The 19,994-nt window shown below is 47.2% G+C and overlaps 2 long non-coding RNA genes across 3 annotated transcripts in view; one reads left to right on the forward strand and one right to left on the reverse strand.

Annotated features, from left to right (window-relative positions):
- The window catches only part of LOC102144116 (uncharacterized), a 108,657-nt gene that overhangs the window by 62,593 nt on the left and 26,070 nt on the right, over positions 1–19,994 (forward strand). Inside the window, exons 1-3 of one of the 2 annotated variants that reach the window (XR_012426217.1) lie at positions 3,317–3,503; positions 5,747–5,811; positions 13,260–13,438. This is a non-coding gene — a long non-coding RNA (uncharacterized lncRNA). Of the gene's footprint in view, positions 1–3,316; positions 3,504–5,746; positions 5,812–13,259; positions 13,439–19,994 lie in introns of those variants that run through there. The other variant, XR_012426218.1, reaches the window with a different exon arrangement.
- LOC135967782 (uncharacterized) lies at positions 3,357–4,635 on the reverse strand. Its single transcript, XR_010582040.1, has 2 exons — positions 4,509–4,635; positions 3,357–3,557 (listed from the first exon to the last, which is right to left on the reverse strand). It is a non-coding gene; the product is annotated as an uncharacterized lncRNA (long non-coding RNA).

The raw sequence follows: 19,994 nt of genomic DNA on the forward strand, positions 1-19,994 counted from the left end.
CCTGTCTCAAAAAAAAGAAAAAAAAAAAAAGTTAAACATTAAATTATCGTATAACCCAGGAATTCTGTCCTTAAGTATATGCCCCAAAAAATTGGCAACAGGTTTTGTTTTTTGTTTTTTGTTTTTTTTTGAGATGGAGTTTCCTTCTTGTTGCCCAGGCTGGAGTACAATGGCACGATCTTGGCTCACCTCAACCTCTGCCTCCCAGGTTCAAGCGATTCTCCTGCCTCAGCCTCCTGAGTAGCTGGGATTACAGGCACCCGCCACCACGTCCAGCTAATTTTGTATTTTTAGTACAGATGGGGTTTCTCCCTGTTGGTCAGGCTGGTCTTGAACTCCTGGCCTTAGGTCTGCCTGCCTTGGCCTTCCAAAGTGCTGGGATTATAGGCATAAACCACTGCACCCAGCTGGGAACAGGTATTTAAGCAAATATTATACATGAATGCCCACAGCAGGACTACTGACAATAGCCCAAAACTGACAACAACCCAAATGTCTGTCAATGGATAAATGAATAAACCATGGTCTATAAATACAATGGAATATTATTCAGCCATGAAAAGGAACCTAGCACTGACACATGATACAAAGTGGATGAACCTCAAAAACATCAAGCTAAGTGAAAGCAACCAGTCACGTGTTGTAGATCCTCTTTATAGGAAATATCCAGGACAGGGAAACACGCAGAGACAAAAGGCAGACTAGGGGTTGCCAAGGTTGTGGATAGGGGAAATGGGGAGTCACTGCTGACAGGTACAGGGTTTTCTGTTGGGGTGAGGAAAATGTTTTGGAACGAGATTGATACAGCACTGTGAACATATAAAATGCTGCTGAATTATTCACTATTTGTTTTCTTTTTGAGACAGGGTCTTGCTCTATCGCCCAGGCTGGAGTACAGTGGTTCGATCATGGCTTACTGTAGCCTTGATCTCCCAGGCTCAAGCAATCCTCCCACCTCAGCCTTCTGAGTAGCTGGGACTATAGGCGTGAGCCACCACACACAGCTCATTTTGTTTATTTTATTTTTGAGATGGAGTCTTGCTCTGTTACCCAGGCTGGAGTGCAGTGGCTCCATCTTGGCTCATTGCAACCTCTGCCTCCTTGGTTCAAGCAATTCTCCTGCCTCAGTCTCCTGAGTAGCTGGGATTACAGGTGTGTACCACCATGCCCAGCTAATTTTTGTATTTTTAGTAGAGACGGGGTTTCATTATAGTGGTCAGGCTGGTCTTGAACTCCTGACCTCAGGTGATCCACCTGCCTTAGCCTCCCCAAGTGCTGGGATTACAGATGTGCACCACCTGCAACCGGCCAATTTTGTTTACTTTTCTTAGAGATGAGGTCTCGCTATGTGGCCAAGGTGGATCTCAAACTCCTGACCTCAAGTGATCCTCCCACCTTGCTTGGCCTTCCAAAACGCTGGGATTACAGGAGTAAGCCACTGCTCCTGGCCAGAACTGTTCACTTCAAAATCATTCGTTTTATGTTATATGAATTTTACATCAATGAGTAGATACATGTGTTTATGTCTACACAAAATTCAAGCAGGGCACTGGGAAGCAGGCTGGGAGAGCCGTGCTGACTCCAGGGAAATTGTTGTGAATGGGTGAAGGGGAGGTTGGTTTTTCTTCAGAATTTTTTGCTTCCCCCATCTTAGTAATACAGGTGTGGGAAGAGCATCAGATAAACCCTCCTTGGGAGTCACCTCGGACAGAGCTAAGAGTGCAGGGGACACAAAATGGCATCTTACCAAACTTGCTCATCTTCTCCTCTGCTGCAAAATCACCCTGCCCGCCGTATGACCACGTGTCCAAATGTCCAGCCCTCCACCTAGGGAATAAGCCGGCCGGTGGGACCAGCACAGGCGAGGGGGTGGCACCAGGCAGCCAAGCACGTGGAAGGTGAGCCTGGCCCCCAAGGAGGCTGTGGTCCTTCTGTTTCCACCCACCTGTGGGCTCCATGAGGGCCTTGCTGGGGATATCTGGTTCCTACCTGCTATGGAGGTAGCCAGGGACAGCCCCTCAGGCTGGCTCCAGAGTGGCGTCGGTAGAGGAAAGGGTGAAGCTCTTGGTGGTGCTGGGGTCCCAGGCAGCGCAGGGTCTTCCTGGATGGGGTGGCGGTCATTCTGCCACCTGCTCTGTTCCCCGGGATCACACCTCAGAGCTCTCCTTGCCGACTCCACTGCGGACTGGATTTTGAGAATCCTCCTCCTGGAGGGCTGTCATGTTCTCACCGGGCCTCTCTTGCCCTGCAAAGGCTGTGTGGCGCCTTCTGTGCATGGCGCATGTGTCCACGAGGCAGAGATCGGCGGGACCTGCAGCTTCTGCTGCCCTTCCCAGCAGCCCCCATGTTCACCCCACCCCGATTACTGTCTTCTCGAGGGCCTAGTGGTGCCCTTGGGACACCTTCCCTTCCTCCCTATGTCCCCACCTGGCTCCCTGTCCCCCTGGCTGGAAGCCCCTAGGAGGAGTGGGAGGCTGCTACTGGCCAGCCTGAGCTCAGCCTGGACACTGTCTAGTTAAGCTTGGGGGCGGCCTGGAAGGACCCACATGGAAGAGTGGGCGGGGGGCAGCGCAGGGACCCCTGGCTCTGGCATTCCACCAGACCCGGTGGGCTAGAGGGCCCTGCCTGTGGTCGCGGCACCGCCCAGGGGAGGCCTGGCTGGTTCCACAGGCCCTGGAGGGGGCAGATAAGTTTGGCCTTGATCTTTGACTTCCTGATCCTTGCCCAAGGAACTTGCAGGACACCCCAAAACCAGAAACTTCTCTCTCTTCTTCTGGATGGGCCCATCCTCCACCGAGGCCAGCCACATCTTTATTATTTTAAGCAAAAAAAAAAAAAAAAAAAAAACCAAAGTTCTGGCCCCATCTGGAACAAGAACCAGAGGAGAGGTTTACAGAGCTGTGTAAGCCTGGGGGGCAGGGAGAGAAAGGTCCCCGACCTTCCAGCCCTCTCTGGACAGAAGTGGCTGCTGAGGGTCTAGAGAGTGCCCTGTCTCCTTGCATTAACCCTGTGCAGAGTGAGACCCCGCAGTTAGCGCTGCCGCCCCCTGAAACTAAAGGAGCGGGGTTCGGAGGCGGAAAATCTTCCCGGATCTTCATCTGCGGCAGCCCCTGCCCCACCCCCACTGCCCCTAGCCCTGGGAGCCCCGAGTAATCCTTGGGAAGAGAGGATAATTAATTCAAAAAGGCCACATCCCGGGGCCTCGGCCCTTTGACAAGGGAGAGGAGGGGAGGCGAGGGCCGATCGGGGCCGCGAAGGAGGCTGTTGGAATAATCCCCATCTCAGGGCAAGATCGTTCCAGCCCTAATGAGACTCCGGGGCATTATCCCTGCATGCAATTGCCGATGGCGGCCAGGAAAAGGGCGAGACCAACTTTATTTCTGAATTTGGACTGACTTAAAGAAGTGGCATCACATTTGAAGGGCACCCAATCACTCTGTTGCCCTCGCTGCATGAAATTGTATCTGCTTGCCACTTCCTATCTCTCCGGGCGCAGCTGGGCTGTAAGTCATTGGTGATAACATTCTTTATTATGCCGTCGTGTTTATGAACTGTGCCTGGAAAGAGATGATAGAAATATGCAGCAATATGCAAAGGCATCGGGGAGGAGGGGGAAGGGGGAGCAAATGTTAGTTGCCAGGGCAACGATGGGGCTATTTTGGGCATCGGATTTTGCAGATGATGAAAACCATTTCCCTGCAACGGTCGGACTCTCCCCTCCCCCTTCCTGGAGGCGATAAATGCAGCACTGAATATTTAGGAAGGGGATGGCTTAATTTCTTAATTAAAAATTATGATCTTTTCCCTTCTGCCTCCTTTAAAAATGGATGAAAAAAATCGAAGGGTGTTGATAAGCATTCGTGAGTGGAAGGGGAGCTTTCGTTCTGGTGGAAGGAGATGTGTGAATAATGCGCTCACTTACTGATGCCTGCCACCTCCCCCACCAGGCTCATCCACCGCCTTTCACCTACACCGACTTAACTCCGATAAACTCCCCAAGCAAAATCCCCGAGCCCCAGACCTCAGCATAATCTCAAAACCTCCAGGTGTTTATAAGCAAGCTGAATTCCAATGAGTCTCGGGGCAACTTGGCTTCCAACGAGATGGCTGGAAGATGGCTCCGTCTCTGGGCACAGATGTCCCTGAGAAACCAAAGCTCAGGACCGGGGCTGGAGCGATGCCCTCCTCCTGCCCCTCCGTCTAAGACAGGCTTCCGAGAGGAGGGATTCGCCCTCTGCAGGCACTGGGCTGCTTACGTAAGCCGGGTCAGCTTCGCACCCAAAAGGCGGCGAGGCTGGTGCCCGTCTGCATTTGTGCCCATGTCCTGCCATCCCGCGTGCTGTGTCTGTTTCCATAGGGAGGAGGAGCTGATGGGTTTCAACCTTGCCTCCTCCCTGCTGTTTCCTCAGTGGCTGTCCAAGTAGGGTTCCCTGACAGGAGCCACAACCGCAGCCTCACCTGGGGATTTGTGGAAAATGCAAAATTTAGGGGTCCTACTCCAGACTTACTGAATCAGAGCTAGAGGCAGGTTCTAAGGAATCCCCGCAGGTAAGGCTGATGCAGCTGCAGGGTGAGAACTGCTGTGTTAAAGACAGATGGTGCCCAGGTATGCATTATCCTGCCCCCTTGCCTGCCACACACCGTGCCTCATAGCCTGCAGGTGCCCAATAAGTGGGTGTGGAATGAATGGATCTGGGGAATAATCCTGCAGTATAATCCCCCACCCTCTGGCCAGCGTCCGTGGCCACGGCCCACCTGCCAGCCTCCGCAGCATGCTCTAGTGCGTGATGGGAGAGCCGAGGGTGGTGAGGACACAGCGGACGATTTCACATGCTCACAGCCCAAGGTCTGGGGTTGGAGAGGGATGACTCCTGGCAGCCTTTTTTCCTTCCTGTCTGGGCCACTTTGACCGGCTGGCACCCCTCAGTCAAGTGCCCCTAGGAACAGGATACCCAGACGTGTCACTGAGTTCTGGTATCAGGTCTAAGACATGCTCCTGGGTCTGGAACCATCTTGCAGGGACAGCTGGGTTCTGGAAAGTTCCATAGGTGTCAAAGTTGGTGGAACGGAATGCATCTCACTGGAGGGTGGGTGGCTCTTGCTTTGTGGTTGGAATGGGTTCTTGCAGTTAAGTGCTGTTTCTGTATCTCTGGTTTTGTGACACTGAGTCATGCTGTGATTCGTACCCCTTCCTACCCACTCCCTCCACCAGAAGGAGGACCCCTGAAGATGTCTGTGGGCCAGTTTTGGGAGGTTCTTTGGGATAAATTAGGGGAGAAGGTGGCTGGTGTCTTCAGCTGTGGGCTCTTCTTGTGGGGATGTTACTTATTACTCCGACTCTGAAGAGAGTAAAATGATTTATGCTTTCGTTTGAAAACAAACTTTTAATTGCCTATCAGCCAAGTAATACATTCTCATGTAGAAAAATTGAAAAATATAGAAAGGAATGAAGAAATAAACAAAGTATTTACAGTTTTCCTGTCTGGAGATACAAGATAATCTTTTTCTGTTTTTTGTTTTGTTTTGTTTTTTTCTCTGTTTATTTTATCTTTACAGACTTGAGATCATATTGTATTCTGCTTTTTTTTTTTTTTTTTAGCTATCATCATAATGTGAGCATTTTTCCATTTCCTTAAATAGTCTCCAATACATCCTTTTTTTAGTGGCTGCATAATATTTTATAGTGTGGATGTATCATAGTGAAGGTTCCCCCCCCCAAATAAATGATTTTCCATGTCTCTTTCAGGCCGTGGAAGTGGCAGCTTGTGATTTTAATACCAAAGAAATCCCAGAGCTCAGAGAGAGGCAGAGGTGAGTCCCTTTGTGTTTCACGCCTGGCATTTGAGTTGTGCTGAAGGAGGAGAAGCCAATCCATCACTGGGGATTGAAGTTAGCTTCTGTGGTGACATTCATGGGTAAGAGACAAAATCACTTCCCCCAGGGCAAGAGGCAGCATTTGGCATTTTGCAGGTTGCCAGTGAGGTAATGGAGTCAAATAGAAGTTCACCGGTAGCTTCTTTTTAATGCCCTTGAATGGGGCTGTCAAAGGAGGAAGAGGAAGAGCTGCCACTCTGCCAAGACCCGCCGTCTGCAGGGCCCTGGATGGGTACCGACTGCCCCTCAGGTACAGGGAGACCGGCAGGCTGGGGCCTTGTGCTCTTTGGGTAGATGGACCTGCTGGCAGGGCCCTCCCCACTCCCGTGGGGAGAAGCAGAGATCAGCCTGGAGTCTGGTGTAATATTTCTGCTCCATTTTCCCCCTCTGTTTTGGAGTCCACACACCATGAACGAGAGTGGCTGAAATGAAAATCTCGAATGAACAGAATGATAAAGGTCAGCCCACACAGCGAGGTTTCCCACCTGCCCCACTCCATCCTCTCTCCAATGACACCTCAAACTTTCCATGTCTCTTTGCAGCTCTTTTGCAGGAATTGGAACTTGCCACTTGTTTCCAAAGCTCTTCCAAGTCCACTCCTTCTTCCCATCATTCCCATCACAGCCAGCTCTACCAACAGGGAACCCCAAAGGCCATAGATGTGGTTAAGCGATACTCGAACCGTGGGGCCTCTTTTGCACAAACAGTTATTTCAGCAGATTTTATTGCAGCATAAGTGTAAATACCCCGTGATCCTCTGGGGCAGGGGTCTCTGCAGTGGCATTGTTGACATATGGGACCAGATAATTCTGCGTTGTGAGGGCCTGTCCTGAACATTGTAGGATGTTAGCAGTGTCCCTGATCCCTGCCCACTAGAAGCCAGTAGTAGGGTGCCCTGATCCCTACACACTAGACCCACTCAGTCACGACAACCACATATGTGTTTCTTTTCTTTTCTTTTTTTCGAGATGGAGTCTCACTCTGTCGCCCAGGCTGGAGTGCAGTGGTGAGAACTCAGCTCACAGCCACCTCTGCCTCCCGGGTTCAAGCAATTCTCCTGCCTTAGCCTCCTCAGTAGCTGGGATTACAGGAGTGCGCTGCCACGCCCAGCTAATTTTTTGTATCTTTAGTAGAGACGGGGTTTCACCATGTTGCCCAGGCTGGTCTCAAACTCCTGGCCTCAGGTGACCCACCTGCCTCGGCCTCCCAAAGTGCTGGGATTACAGATGTGAGCCACCGTGCCTGGCCTGCACTTTCCAGTTCTGAAGTCATGTCATTCTAAGGATAACAAGCCATGTTTGTCCCACAGATGACCCAACATCACTGGAGAAGGAAACGAGTGTTTGGCATCGGTGGGGAATTGTTTAAGCCTGTCTGTCCCATTGCTGAGTCTCAGAGACCAATACCTGCAGTGTTTAATGATGGTGTGGCTTGAGAACAACAGGTGTGGCTGTCAGAGAGGATCATGCCCAAAGAGGAACATTCTCGATGCGGAAGTTGGGCAGATCTGCCCAGATTAGTGACTTTTCAAGAGTGAAGGGGCACAGCTTGTTTGTCTGTGTTTATGAAGGGCGCCCGAGTAGACAGTTCAGGTATTTATCTCTTTAGTTCTTATCACACATGCTTTCCAGGAGGCATAGGAGAGAAGCGATAGCACCTACTGTGTCTTTTGCTAGACAAGGGGAGAGGAAGCATGCTGCATGTATGGAGATGCTTGTTTAGGTTATAAATTCACCACTCAGAGTCTCTAAGTTGGATTACCTATCAGCAATGATTTGCTCTGTTATGGTATTTAGTTTTGTTTCAAAAGCCATTGGTGATTTTAACTCTCTCCCTCCTTGTGGGCTCTGGTCTTAAATCTTACAGGATGGACACTAAATTCATCACCTTTCTTCTCCTTCCCTCCACTTCTCCCCACAGTTTCCTTGACATGGACCACATTGTTAAGAGTAGCAGCTCAGGCTGGGAGATGTGGCTTTTGCCTGTAATCCCAGCACTTAGGGAGGCTGAGGCAGGTGGATCACCTGAGGTCAGGAGTTCAAGACCAGCCTGACCAACATAGTGAAACCTTATCTCTACTAAAAGTACAAAAATTAGCTGGGCGTGGTGGTGCACCCCTGTAATCCCAGCTACTTGAGGACTGAGGCAGGAGAATTGCTTGAACCTGGGAGGTGGAGGTTGCAGTGAGCTGAGATCGTGCCATTGCACTTTAGCCTAGTCAAGAGAGGGAGACTGCATCTCAAAAAAAAAAAAAAAAAAAAAAAAAAAAAAAAAGAAAAGGAAAAAAGAAAAAAGAAAAAAGAGTAGCAGCTCAACTCTTAGGTCATGAGACTTGTCCCCACTCCTTCAAACTCTAGACATTATCTGTCATCATGTTTGTTGTCTTTTTCCTTCCAAAGTGGTTTTCAGCATCATCCCCAAAGCCCCTGCCCAGATAAACCACAGAAATGCTGCAGGCAAAGGATAGGTGTGAGATCGTATGGCAGGGTTATATGACTTAGCCAGGAAGAGTTGGTTGGCGTTGATGGGGAAACAGCTTTCTGCCTGAGACTCGAAGGACCAGCATTGTAGGAGTTCCGCGACTTGGGTTTCCTCCCTCCAGCCCGTTCCCACGGGCCTTCAGCCTGGTCTTCCTCGCCTAACCCTTAGTGGCAGTTTTCTGGGGCTACTGTAGCCAAGTACCACACACTGTGGGACTTGAACCCACAGAAGCATGTCCTCTCACAGTTCAGAAGGCCAGACGTCCAGTATCGAGGGGTCGGCAGGATCAGTTCCTTCTGGAGGCTGCAGGGGAGGATCTAACCCGTGCCTCTTCCTAGTTTCTGGGGGCTCCTGGCAACGTTGGTGTCCTTTGGCCTGCAGCTGCCTCCCTTTGATATCTGCTCCATCTTCACATGGCCTCTGTGTGTGTGTGTGTGTGTGTGTGTGCGCGTGTGTGTCTTCTCTTCTTTTTGTTTTCAAAGGACACCAGTCATATCCAATTTAGGGCCTCCTGTAATCCAGTAGAACCTCATCTTAACTTTCATTACACCTGCAGAGGCCCTATTTACACAGTAGACCACATTCACAGATTCTGAACCTTGAACCGTGAATTCTGGGGGGACACAATTCAAGCCAGTACACCCTTGTTTAAGACCCAACCCAAGAGACTGAAGCGGTGCCATGAGTCCCAACTCCTGCATATCAAGTCCGAACTGCCTAGGCAGCTATTTATTTGTTTATTTACTTATCTGTCTATTTATTTTTTGAGGCAGCATCTCACTTTGTCCCCGGGCTGGAGTACAGTGGGGCAATTATGGCTCACTGTAGCCTCCACTTCCCAGGCTCAAGGTATCCTCCCTGCTCAGCCTCCTGAGTAGCTGGGACTACAGGTGTGACCCACCAAGCCTGGCTAATTTTTTAAATGTTTTTGTAGAGAAAGGGTCTCCCTACATTGCCCAGGCTGGTCTCAAACTCCTGGGCTCAGTGGATCTTCCTGCCTTGGCCTCCCAAAGTGCTGGGATTACAGGTGTGAGTCACTGTGCCTGGCCCAGGCCGAGTTTTTTGTTTTGTTTTGTTTTGAGACGGAGTCTTACTCTGTCACCCAGGCTGCAGTGCAGTGGCATGATCTTGGCTCTCTACAACCTCCACCTCCCCGGCTCAAGTGATTCTCATGCCTCCTGAGTTGCTGGGACTACAGGTATGCGCCACCACACCCGGCTAATTTTGTATTTTAGTAGAGATGGGGTTTCACCATGTGGCCCAGGGTGGTCTCGAACTCCTGACCTCAGGTGATCTACCCACCTTGGCCTCCCAAAGTGTTGGGATTACAGGCGTGAGCCGCCATGCCCGGCTGAGGTCAAGTTTTTACAAACACCATTCCGATCTATGGACTCACCCTTATATCCCACCACCCGCAGCACCATCTTCTCAGTCGAGCTCATGTTCCTGGCCCTGCCCATGCGTCTTCTGGCCACTCCTCCTACCCTTGTGGAAAGAGACATGGCCCCTGCTCTGACGTACTGCTGTGGTTCCCAGCTATGGCTGCATTGAGGCTCCTTGCCTGAGGCCCTCTGTTCCCAGGAGTTCTCTCGGCCTGTGAACAGTAGGAATTAGGAAGCCCCAAGGAATTAGCACCTCCAGGGAGCAGCTCTGATCCAGTGACTGGTGGGTGGGAGTAAGTGAATAAAGACCTCATCTTTCTTGCTGTTTTGGTGAGATAACTCTGAGGCATATCACAAGGACGCCATTTTTCAGAGTTCCGCAGGGGGATTAAGCTCCGTCCTCTCTCGAAGGCGACATGTTGCTATCTCACCCTTTTGAGGCTGCTTCACCTTCTGTGTCCCACTTCCCCCCTCCCCTGCAGGTGCTTCCCATGACCACCTGCCACATCCACCCCCAGAAACCCTGCAACAGGCACCCCTTCAGTGAGGAGCCCAGCCTCTCATACTGCTTGCCGCACTTAAAATGCCTACTCACGGCTGATATCAAATGTACGCTCCAAACCAGCTCCACTCCCTTCTCTGCTTTCTAGGATGACGTCAACCTGCACCATTTCTCTTTTCTCAGAACCATGAGTGTCACAAGAGTCGGGACTCCTTTGGCCGTTCTGCTGCTTTCTGGCTTTGAGTGTTTGATTTCTCTTTCACCGAGACCATGTTTCTTGCATCTCATGTCAAACAACTTCCTAAAACTTCCCCAGACCTCGTGTAGAATCTGTGCTTCCTCCAAGTCTGCAAAGTTCTGTTCCTTTTTCCTTGTCCTGTGTCACCTTTTTTCCATGGGCTTATTGTTTTTCTTGTCTTGTCTTCTTTTTTTTTTTTTTCTTTTTTTGAGACGGAGTTTCGCTCTTTTACCCAGGCTGGAGTGCAATGGTACAATCTTGGCTCGCTGCAACCTTTGTCTCCCAGGTTCAAGCGATTCTCCTGCCTCAGCCTCCCGAGTAGCTGGGATTACAGGCATGCACCACCACACCCAGCTAATTTTTGTGTTTTTAGTAGAGACGGGGTTTTGACATGTTGGTCAGGCTGGTCTCGAACTCCTGACCTCATGATCCACCCACCTCGGCCTCCCAAAGTGCTGGAATTACAGGCATGAGCCACCGCGCCTGGCCTTCCTTGTCTTTTTATTCATTCTTTCAGGAGGAAAGGAATTTCCAGAACCAACTGACACTTGCCATCATGTCTATTTGCTGGAAAAACAAAACAAAACAAAGCAAAACCCTACTGGCCTCTCTTTCTTGGGTCAGCAGCGTGGCAGCAGTTCTTGGCAGGGTCCTGGGGTCTAGTTGAGTTTTTCCTTGTGATTCTGCTATATTCAAGTAGGATTTTCTCTCACTCCTTTCCACCTGATGACAACACTCAGAACCAGGTGGAGTGTGCGGAACTGTCCGAGCCTCCAGCTGCTCTGGAGTGCAGGCAGCCTGCCGCTGTTCCTGCTCCGACTGTGGTCATGGGAGCCATGTCCACAGCCTATTCGTAGTTCTCTGCTGGTTTTCTCTTTGATAGACTATTTTATCCAAGATGTGCTAGGAATCACAGACCAAGGCTGAGGTGGTGGCTTCTGCAAAAGTTTGTTAATTCTTGCTCTTCCCACCTCCTGCTTGCGCAAGACCCTCGAGAAAGAGCCAGAGACAAAAAGGGAAATCCCCTCCACACTGCTGCCCGCATCCCGGCTCTTCAATGTGCTCATCCTCAGGCCCTGTGGAAGCTGCGGGTGATGGGAGCACACGGGATTCTAAGGAGGGGGCAGCTGCAGAGGCTCCTCCTCGTGGGGTGTTTATGCAAAGGTTTTGTGCCCCAGTTGGGTGTGGGTAGACCCACATGAAGTGGTGGCCGGACCCCTGTCAGCTTCTAGGCCCTCATTAAAGGCTGGTCCTCTCTGGCTGTCTTCTTGGCCTCCTGGCCTTGTGCTTTGGTGCATTCATGTTCCTTAATAGTGTAAGGTGAACAACAGTCTTGGTTTGCTCAGGACTGAGGATCCCCCAGATGCAGGGTCTTCAGTGCTAAGCTGGTGACCCTGGTAGTTAGGAAGCATTGTTGTTGTTGTTATTATTATTATTATTATTTGAGACAGGGTCTCACTCTGTCACCCAGGCTCAAGCTGGAGTGCAGTGGCACGATCATGGCTCAATGCAGCCTCAAACTCCCAGGTGCAAGCCATCAGCCCACCTCAGCCTCCTGAGAGGCTGGAGGCATGCACCACCACGCCCAGCTAATGTTTTGGAGAGACAAAGCTTCACTATGTTGCCCAGGCTGGTTGTGAATGCCTGGTCTCGAGCAATGCTCCTGCCTCAGCCTCTTAAAATACTGGGGTTATAGGCATGAGTCACTGTGTCTGGCCTGGATATGTGAGTTTTTTTTTTTTTTTTTTTTTTTTTCACTGATACAGTCACAGCTCCCAGCCTATGCTTAGTATTTTTAGCTAGTGTCCTTCTCTGTATCCTCTTGGCTACTCACAGGGTTTAAATGAATATATTATAGATTATATATCTAATGCAACCAGTGCAAGTAATTTTCTACTTTCTTAATTTTTGTACACAAAAGTCCTACTAAAAGGAGTTGCCTCATCCCTCCTAAACTAGAGGGATGTCACTGAAAGGCATGTTGGGGAGAGGGTGGACAGGCCCTGGTGGGTGGCATGTCCCTTGAGTCCCCCATAGCTCTTAAGCAGACAGATTCCATTCCCCCGGCTGCTACCCTCCGCCCTGCTGGCTGTCAGGAGAGGCGTGCCATATGGGTGGGAAGACAGGGGGCTTCTGGGGGAGGTCCCACACATGTGCTTCTCCAAACAGCATCCCCATGCAGTCTGCTGACCCAGCTCTCTCTGATATACCTCAGACATTCTCTAATCACAAGGCTTCTATTTGTGTTATTTTTCTATATTTAATTAAGGTATATATAAATTGCATTTTAAAAACTTGGATCCAGGCCAGGCACAGTGGCTCACGCCTGTAATCCCAGCACTTTGGGAGGCTGAGGCGGATGGATCACCTGAGGTCAGGAGTTCGAGACCAGCCTGGCCAATATGGTGAAGCCCCATCTCTACTAAAAATACAAAAATTAGCCAGATATGGTGGCGCGTGCCTATAATCTCAGCTACTCAGGAGGCTAAGGCAGGAGAATTGCTTGAACCCCGGGAGGTGGAGGTTGCAGTGAGCCGAGATTGAGCCACTGCACTCCAGCCTGGGCGACAGAGCGAGACTCCATCTTGAAAAAAACAAAAACTAAAACAACAACAAAAAAACTTGGATCTGGTTTTTAAAGGGTTTGAAAACCTGATTATTTCAAGAGGATGTGTGATGAACCCTCTGTGCAGTGAGGGAAACTGTAGTTCATCCTGTGGGTGAAACTATTACCTTCAATTCAATTTATTTATATTATTAATTCAGAATTTATTTTTCCTAGAGTCTGGTCTGTCTGGATTTCAACAGGCTAATGGCCAGGAAGAGATCACTGTGTACTGAGCAGAAGCTAGTTTACGTCCTGAGAAGTAGAAAGATACAGAAAGGTATTGGCTTAAGAGTAAGCGACGCCCCCACCTTCTTCAACCCGCTAAACTTCTCAGTCTTGTTCCTCAGACAACTGTAAGTAACAGGTTCCTGAATATCCTGAATATCCTTCCAGAAATTGTGTGTGGATACATAACAAATATCTATATTTTCTTTCTTTTTTTTACACAATTAGGATCATACCACATCTACAGTTTTAATCCTTTTTTTCACTCTGTAATAGATCTTGGACAATTTCATTTAGATGTAGACTGATTTCAATTTTATTTTAATAGATACAGCATTCCAGTTTATGGGTCAGAGCTGATTTATTTATTTAGGTTTTTTTTTGTTTTTTAAATAGTCACTATTAGAAATGGTGCTGCGCTGCATATCTCGGCACATGTCTCTCTCTGCAGTTGTGCTCGTGTATCACAGGGGAATACTCTCGGACATAGAATCACTGGGTTAAAGAATTAAACTTTGATTCAACATTCACCAAAGTTATGAGAGCAACAAATGCACAATATTACCCATGATTAAAAGGTAATTTTAATTAATTTAATTACTGGCCCATGCTTATAATCCCGGCACTTTGGGAGCCCGAGGCGGGCAGATCACTTGAGGCCAGGAGTTTGAGACCAGCCTGGCCAACATGGCGAAACCCTGTCTCTACTAAAAATACAAACATTGGCTGGGCGTGGTGGCGTGCACCTGCAATCCCAGCTACTTGGGAGACTGAGGCAGGAGAATCGCTTGAACCTGGGAGATTGCAGTGAGCCAAGATCGTGCCACTGTGCTCCAGCCTGGGTGACAGAGCAAGACTCTGTCTCAAAAAAAAAAAAAAAGTAAAAGGTAATTTAGATGGGCAATTAGTGCCTGGGACAGCCACGTCATTCATCTAGGTGCACCTCATTTTCGAAATCCGTTTCGCAGGCCGGCGCGGTGGCTCAAGCCTGTAATCCCAGTACTTTGGGAGGCCGAGGCGGGTCGATCACGAAGTCAGGAGATCGAGACCATCCTGGCTAACATGGTGAAACCCCGTCTCTACTAAAAATACAAAAAACTAGCCGGGCATGGTGGCGGGCGCCTGTAGTCCCAGCTACTCGGAGGCTGAGGCAGGAGAATGGCGTAAACCCGGGAGGCGGAGCTTGCAGTGAGCCGAGATCGGGCCACTGCACTCCAGCCTGGGTGACACAGCGAGACTCCGTCCCAAAAAAAAAAAAAGAAATCCGTTTCGCACCTTAGGTAACTGAAGCAGAACAGGCAGAAGAGGACGGACAATTCCGCCTGGTGGGGGTTGGGGTATTCAGACACGAACAAGCGCAAGTGCCCCAGCAGGCAGGGCAGGGTGAGTGGGAGTCCAGGAGCGGTAATATTTGGAACTCGTGTGTCAATAAAATGCTGATCATTGGAATGATTCCCCTGTCGACTTGTAAGACATCATTGTTTCTGAGATGCTTTAACTTCAGTTGGTCTTTTTTGGTATAAACTTTCTATTTTGAAACAATTTTAGATTTATCTATAATGCAAAGATGATGCAGAGAGTTCCTGATTCTCAACTAGGAGCAACATCAATTTGGCAATGTCAGGAGACACTCTTGGTTGTCCCATCCTGAGATGGGGTGCAGTTCTTCCTGGTATCTAGTGGGTGGTAGAGGACAGGGAAGCTGCTGAACATCCTGTGACACACAGGATGGCGCCACAACAATGAACAATCTAGCCCAACATGGCAATAGTGCCAGAACGGAGAAGTCGGCCCATACCCTTCCCCCAGCTTCTCCTAATGTCAACATCTTACAATAACCGTGGCACCTTTATTAAAACTAAGAAATTAACATTGTACAATGTCTTAAACCTCTGTCTTAGTCTACTCAGGCTGCTATAACAAAATGCCTCAGACTGGGCAATTTATAAGCAACAGAAATTTCTTGCTTACAGCTCTGGAAGCTGGAAAGTCCAAGATCAAGTTGCCATCAGATTCTGTGTCTGGTGAGGGCTTGCTCCTCATGGATGTCAACTTCTGTGTATTCATGTAACAGGAGTGAACAAGCTCCCTTGGTACTCTTTTATTATTTATTTATTTATTTATTTATTTGAGATGGAGTCTCGCTCTGTCGCCCATGCTGGAGTGCAGTGGCACAATCTCAGCTCACTGCAACCTCTGCCTCCTGGATTCAAGCAATTCTCCTGTCTCAGCCTCCGGAGTAGTTGGGACTACAGGCACTTGCCACCATGCCTGGCTAATTTTTGTATTTTTAATAGAGATGGGGCTTCACCATATTGGTCAGGCTGGTCTCAAACTCCTGACCTCAGGTGATCCACCCACCTCGGCCTCCCAAAGTGCTGGGATTACAGGTGTGAGCCACTGTGCCATCCTCTTTTATTATTTTTAAATTTTTAAAAATTTATTTTAGATTTGGGGGTACATGTGCAGGTTTGTTGCATGGATATATTGCATCATGCTGAGGTTTGAGCTTCAGCTGAAACTGTCACCCAAATAGTTAATGTTGTACACAATAGATAGTTTTTCAGTCCTTACCCCACCTCCTTTTAGAATCCCCAGTGTCTATTACTTCCATAATTATGTCCACTTTTACTCATTGTTTAACTCCTGTTTATAAGTGAGAACATGTGGCATTTGGTTTTCTGTGTCTGCATTAATTCACTTAGGATAGTGACCTCCAGCTGTGTCCATGTTGCTGTAAAGGACGTAATTTCATTCTTTTTCATGGCTGCATACTATTCCATGGTGTATATGTACCACATTTCTTTATCTAATCCCCCATTGATGGGCACCTTGGTTGATTCTATGTCTTTGCTGTTGTGAATAGTGCTGGGAAAAATGTGTCAGTGCAGGTGTCATTTTGGTAGAATGATTTATCTTCCTTTGGGTATATACCCAGTAATGGGATTGCTGGGTTGAATAATAATTCTACTTTTAGTTCTTTGAGAAATCTCCAACCTGCTTTCCACAAGGGCTGAACTAATTTACAATCCCATCAACTGTGTATAAGCATTTCCTTTTTGCTGCAACCTTGCCAACATTTGTTATTTTTTGACCTTTTAATGATACCCATTCTGACTGGTGTGAGATGGTATCTCATTGTGGTTTTGGTTTGCATTTCTCTGATGATTAGTGATGTTGAACATTTAAAAAAATATGTTGTTGACCTCTTATATGTTTTCTTTTTTCTTTTTCTTTTTTTTTTTTGAGACAGAGTCTTGCTCTGTCGCCCAGGCTGGGGTGCAGTGGCCGGATCTCAGCTCACTGCAAGCTCCGCCTCCCGGGTTTAGACCATTCTCCTGCCTCAGCCTCCCGAGTAGCTGGGACTACAGGCACCCGCCACCTCGCCTGGCTAGTTTTTTGTATTTTTTAGTAGAGACGGGGTTTCACCATGTTAGCCAGGATGGTCTCGATCTCCTGACCTCGTGATCCGCCCGTCTCGGCCTCCCAAAGTGCTGGGATTACAGGCTTGAGCCACCGCGCCCGGCCCCTCTTATATGTTTTCTTTTGAGCAGTGTCTTTGTGTGTCCTTCGCCTACTTTTTAATGGAGTTGTTTCTTTTCTTCTTCTTGATTTGCTTAAGCTTCTTATAGATTATGGACATGAATCCTTTGTCAGATGCATATTTTGCAAATTTCTCTCCCATTCTGTAAGTTGTCTGTTTATTCTGTTGATAATTTATATCACTGTACAGAAGCTCCTTAGTTTAATTAGGTCCCAATTGTCAATTTTTGGTTTTATTGTGTTTGCTGTTAAAGATTTAGTCATAAATTCTTTGCCTAGGCCAATGTCCAGAAAAGTATTTCCTAGGTTTTCTTCTAGGATTTTTATAGGTCGAGATCTTATGTTTAAGTCTTTAATCCGTCTTGAGTTCATTTTTGCATATGGTGAGAGGTGGGGGTCAAGTTTCATTCTTCTGCATATGGCTGGCCAGTTTTCCCAATACCGTTTATTGAATAGGATGTCCTTTCCCCATTATTTATTTTTGTTGACTTTGTCAAAGATCAGTTGGTTGTAATTATGCAGCTTTATTTCTTGGTTCTCTATTCTGTTCCATTAGTCTATATGTCTATTTTTATACCAGCACCATACTGTTTTGGTTATTGCAGCCTTGTAGTGTAGTTTGAAGTCAGGTAATGTGAGCCTCCTCCTTTGTTCCTTTTGCTTAGGATTGCTTTGGCTATTTGGGCTGTTTTTTGGTTCCGTATGAATTTTAGAATAGTTTTTTCTAATTCTGTGAAGAATGACATTGGTAATTTGATAAGAATTGCATTGAATCTATAGCTTGCTTTGGGCAGTATGGATATTTTGATGATATTAGTTCTTCCAATCCGTGAGCATGGAATGTTTTTCCATTTTTTTGTGTCATCTATAATTTATTTCAGCAGTGTTTGGTAGTCCTCCTTGTAGACATTTTTCACCTACTTGATTAGATGTATTCCTAGGTATTTGTGTGTGTGTGACTATTACAAATGGAACTACATTCTTTATTTGTTTCTCAATTTGAACATTATTGGGGTATAGAAATGCTACTGATTTTGGTATATTGGTTTTGTATCCTGAAACTTTACTGGTTATTTATTAAGTTTAGGAGTATTTTGGTGGAATCTTTATGTTTTCTAGTTATAGAATTATATCATCAGTGAAGAAAGATAATTTGACACCCTCTTTTCCAATTTGGATGCCTTTTATTTCTTTCTCTTGCCTGATTGCTCTGGCTAGGACTTCCAGTACTATGTTGAATAGTATTGGTGAGAGTGGACATCCTTGTCATGTTTCAGTTCTTAGGGGGAATACTTCCAACCTTTGCCTATTCAGTGTGATATTGGCCGTGGGTTTGTCATAAATGACTCTTATTGTTTTGAGGTATGTACCTTTGATGCCTAATTTTTTTGAGGGCTTTTATCATGAAGGGGTGTTGGATTTTATTGAATGCTTTTTTCTACATCTATTGAGATGATCATGTGGTTTTTGTTTTAAATTCTGTTTATGTGGTGAATCACATTTATTGATTTGCATATATTGAACCATCCTTGCATCCCTGGAATCAAGCCCATTTGAACTTGGTGGATTATCTTTTTGATGTGCTGCTGGATCCAGTTTGCTGGTATTTTGTCGAGGATTTTCGTGTCTATGTTCATTGGGGATATCATAATTTCTTTGTTGTTGTATCTTGGCCTCAGGGATCTTTTATAAGAGCCCCTAATCCCATCCATGATGGCAGATCCCTCACAATCTAATCATCTCCCAAAGGCCCTACCTCTTAAAACTATCACCTGGGGATTAAATTTCAACATATGAATTTTAGGGAGACACAAACATTCAGACCATAGCACCCTCTTACCACATTTTTAAGTGTGTAGTATATTATTGATAAGTATAAGCACAATGGTGTACAGAAGACCTCTAGAACTTTTCATCTGGTGCAACTGAAACTTTATACACAATGAACAGCTGTTCCGCCCTTTCCTCTCCCCAGTTATGGGCAACTAACCATTCTACTCTCTGCTTATATGAGTCTGACTATTAGATACCTCATATGAGTGGAATCATGCATTGCTTTTCCTTTGTGTCTGGCTTATTTTACTTACCATTATGTCCTCCAGATTCATGCATGTTGTTACATATGGCAGGACTTCCTTCTTTTTAAAGGATGAATGGTATTCCATTGTATTTGCCATATTTTATTTATCCATTCATCAGTAAATGGGCAGTCAGGTTACTTCTACATCTTGGTTATTGTGAAAAATGCTTTTCTTTTTTTTTGAGATGGAGTCTCACTCTGTTGGCCAGGTGTGATCTTGGCTCACTGCAATCTCCACCTCCCGGGTTCAGACGATTCTCCTGCTTCAGCCTCCTGAGTAGCTGGAACTATAGGTTCACACCACCATGCCCAGCTAATTTTTGTATTTTTAGTAGAGACAGGGTTTCACCATGTTGGGCAGGATGGTCTCAATCTCTTGACCTCAAAAAATAAGATCTTCTCCCATTCCATAGGTTGCCTTTTATTTATTTATTTTTTTGAGATGGAGTCTCGCTCTGTCGCCCAGGCTGGAGTGCAGTGGCCGGATCTCAGCTCACTGTAACCTCCGCCTCCTGGGTTTACGCCATTCTCCTGCCTCAGCCTCCCAAGTAGCTGGGACCACAGGCGCTTGCCACCTCACCCCTTTTATTTTTTATTTATTTGTTTTTTGAGATGGAGTCTCACTCTGTCACCCAGGCTGGAGTGCAGTGGTGCGATCTTGGCTCACTGCAACTTTCGCCTCCTGGGTTCAAGCAATTCTCCTAACTCAGCCTCCTGAGTAGCTGGGATTACAGGTGCACACCACCACGCCCAGCTAATGTTTTTGTATTTTTAGTAGAGACAGGGTTTCACCATGCTGGCCAGGCTGGTCTCGAACTCCTGACTTCAGGTGATCCACCCACTTTGACCTCCCAAAGTGCTGGGATTATAGATGTGAGCCACTGCTCCCAGCCCCATAGATTGCCTTTTAAAATTTATTTTTCAATTGACAATGAAAAGTATATATATTTATCCTGTACAACATGTTCTTAAGTATATATACATTAAGGAATGTCTAACTTGAGCTACTTAACATATGCGTTACTCATATACTTATTTTTTTGGTGAGAAGACTTAAAAAG

The sequence above is a fragment of the Macaca fascicularis genome, chromosome 16 (assembly GCF_037993035.2).
Source record: "Macaca fascicularis isolate 582-1 chromosome 16, T2T-MFA8v1.1".
NCBI classification, from domain to species: Eukaryota; Metazoa; Chordata; class Mammalia; order Primates; family Cercopithecidae; genus Macaca; species Macaca fascicularis.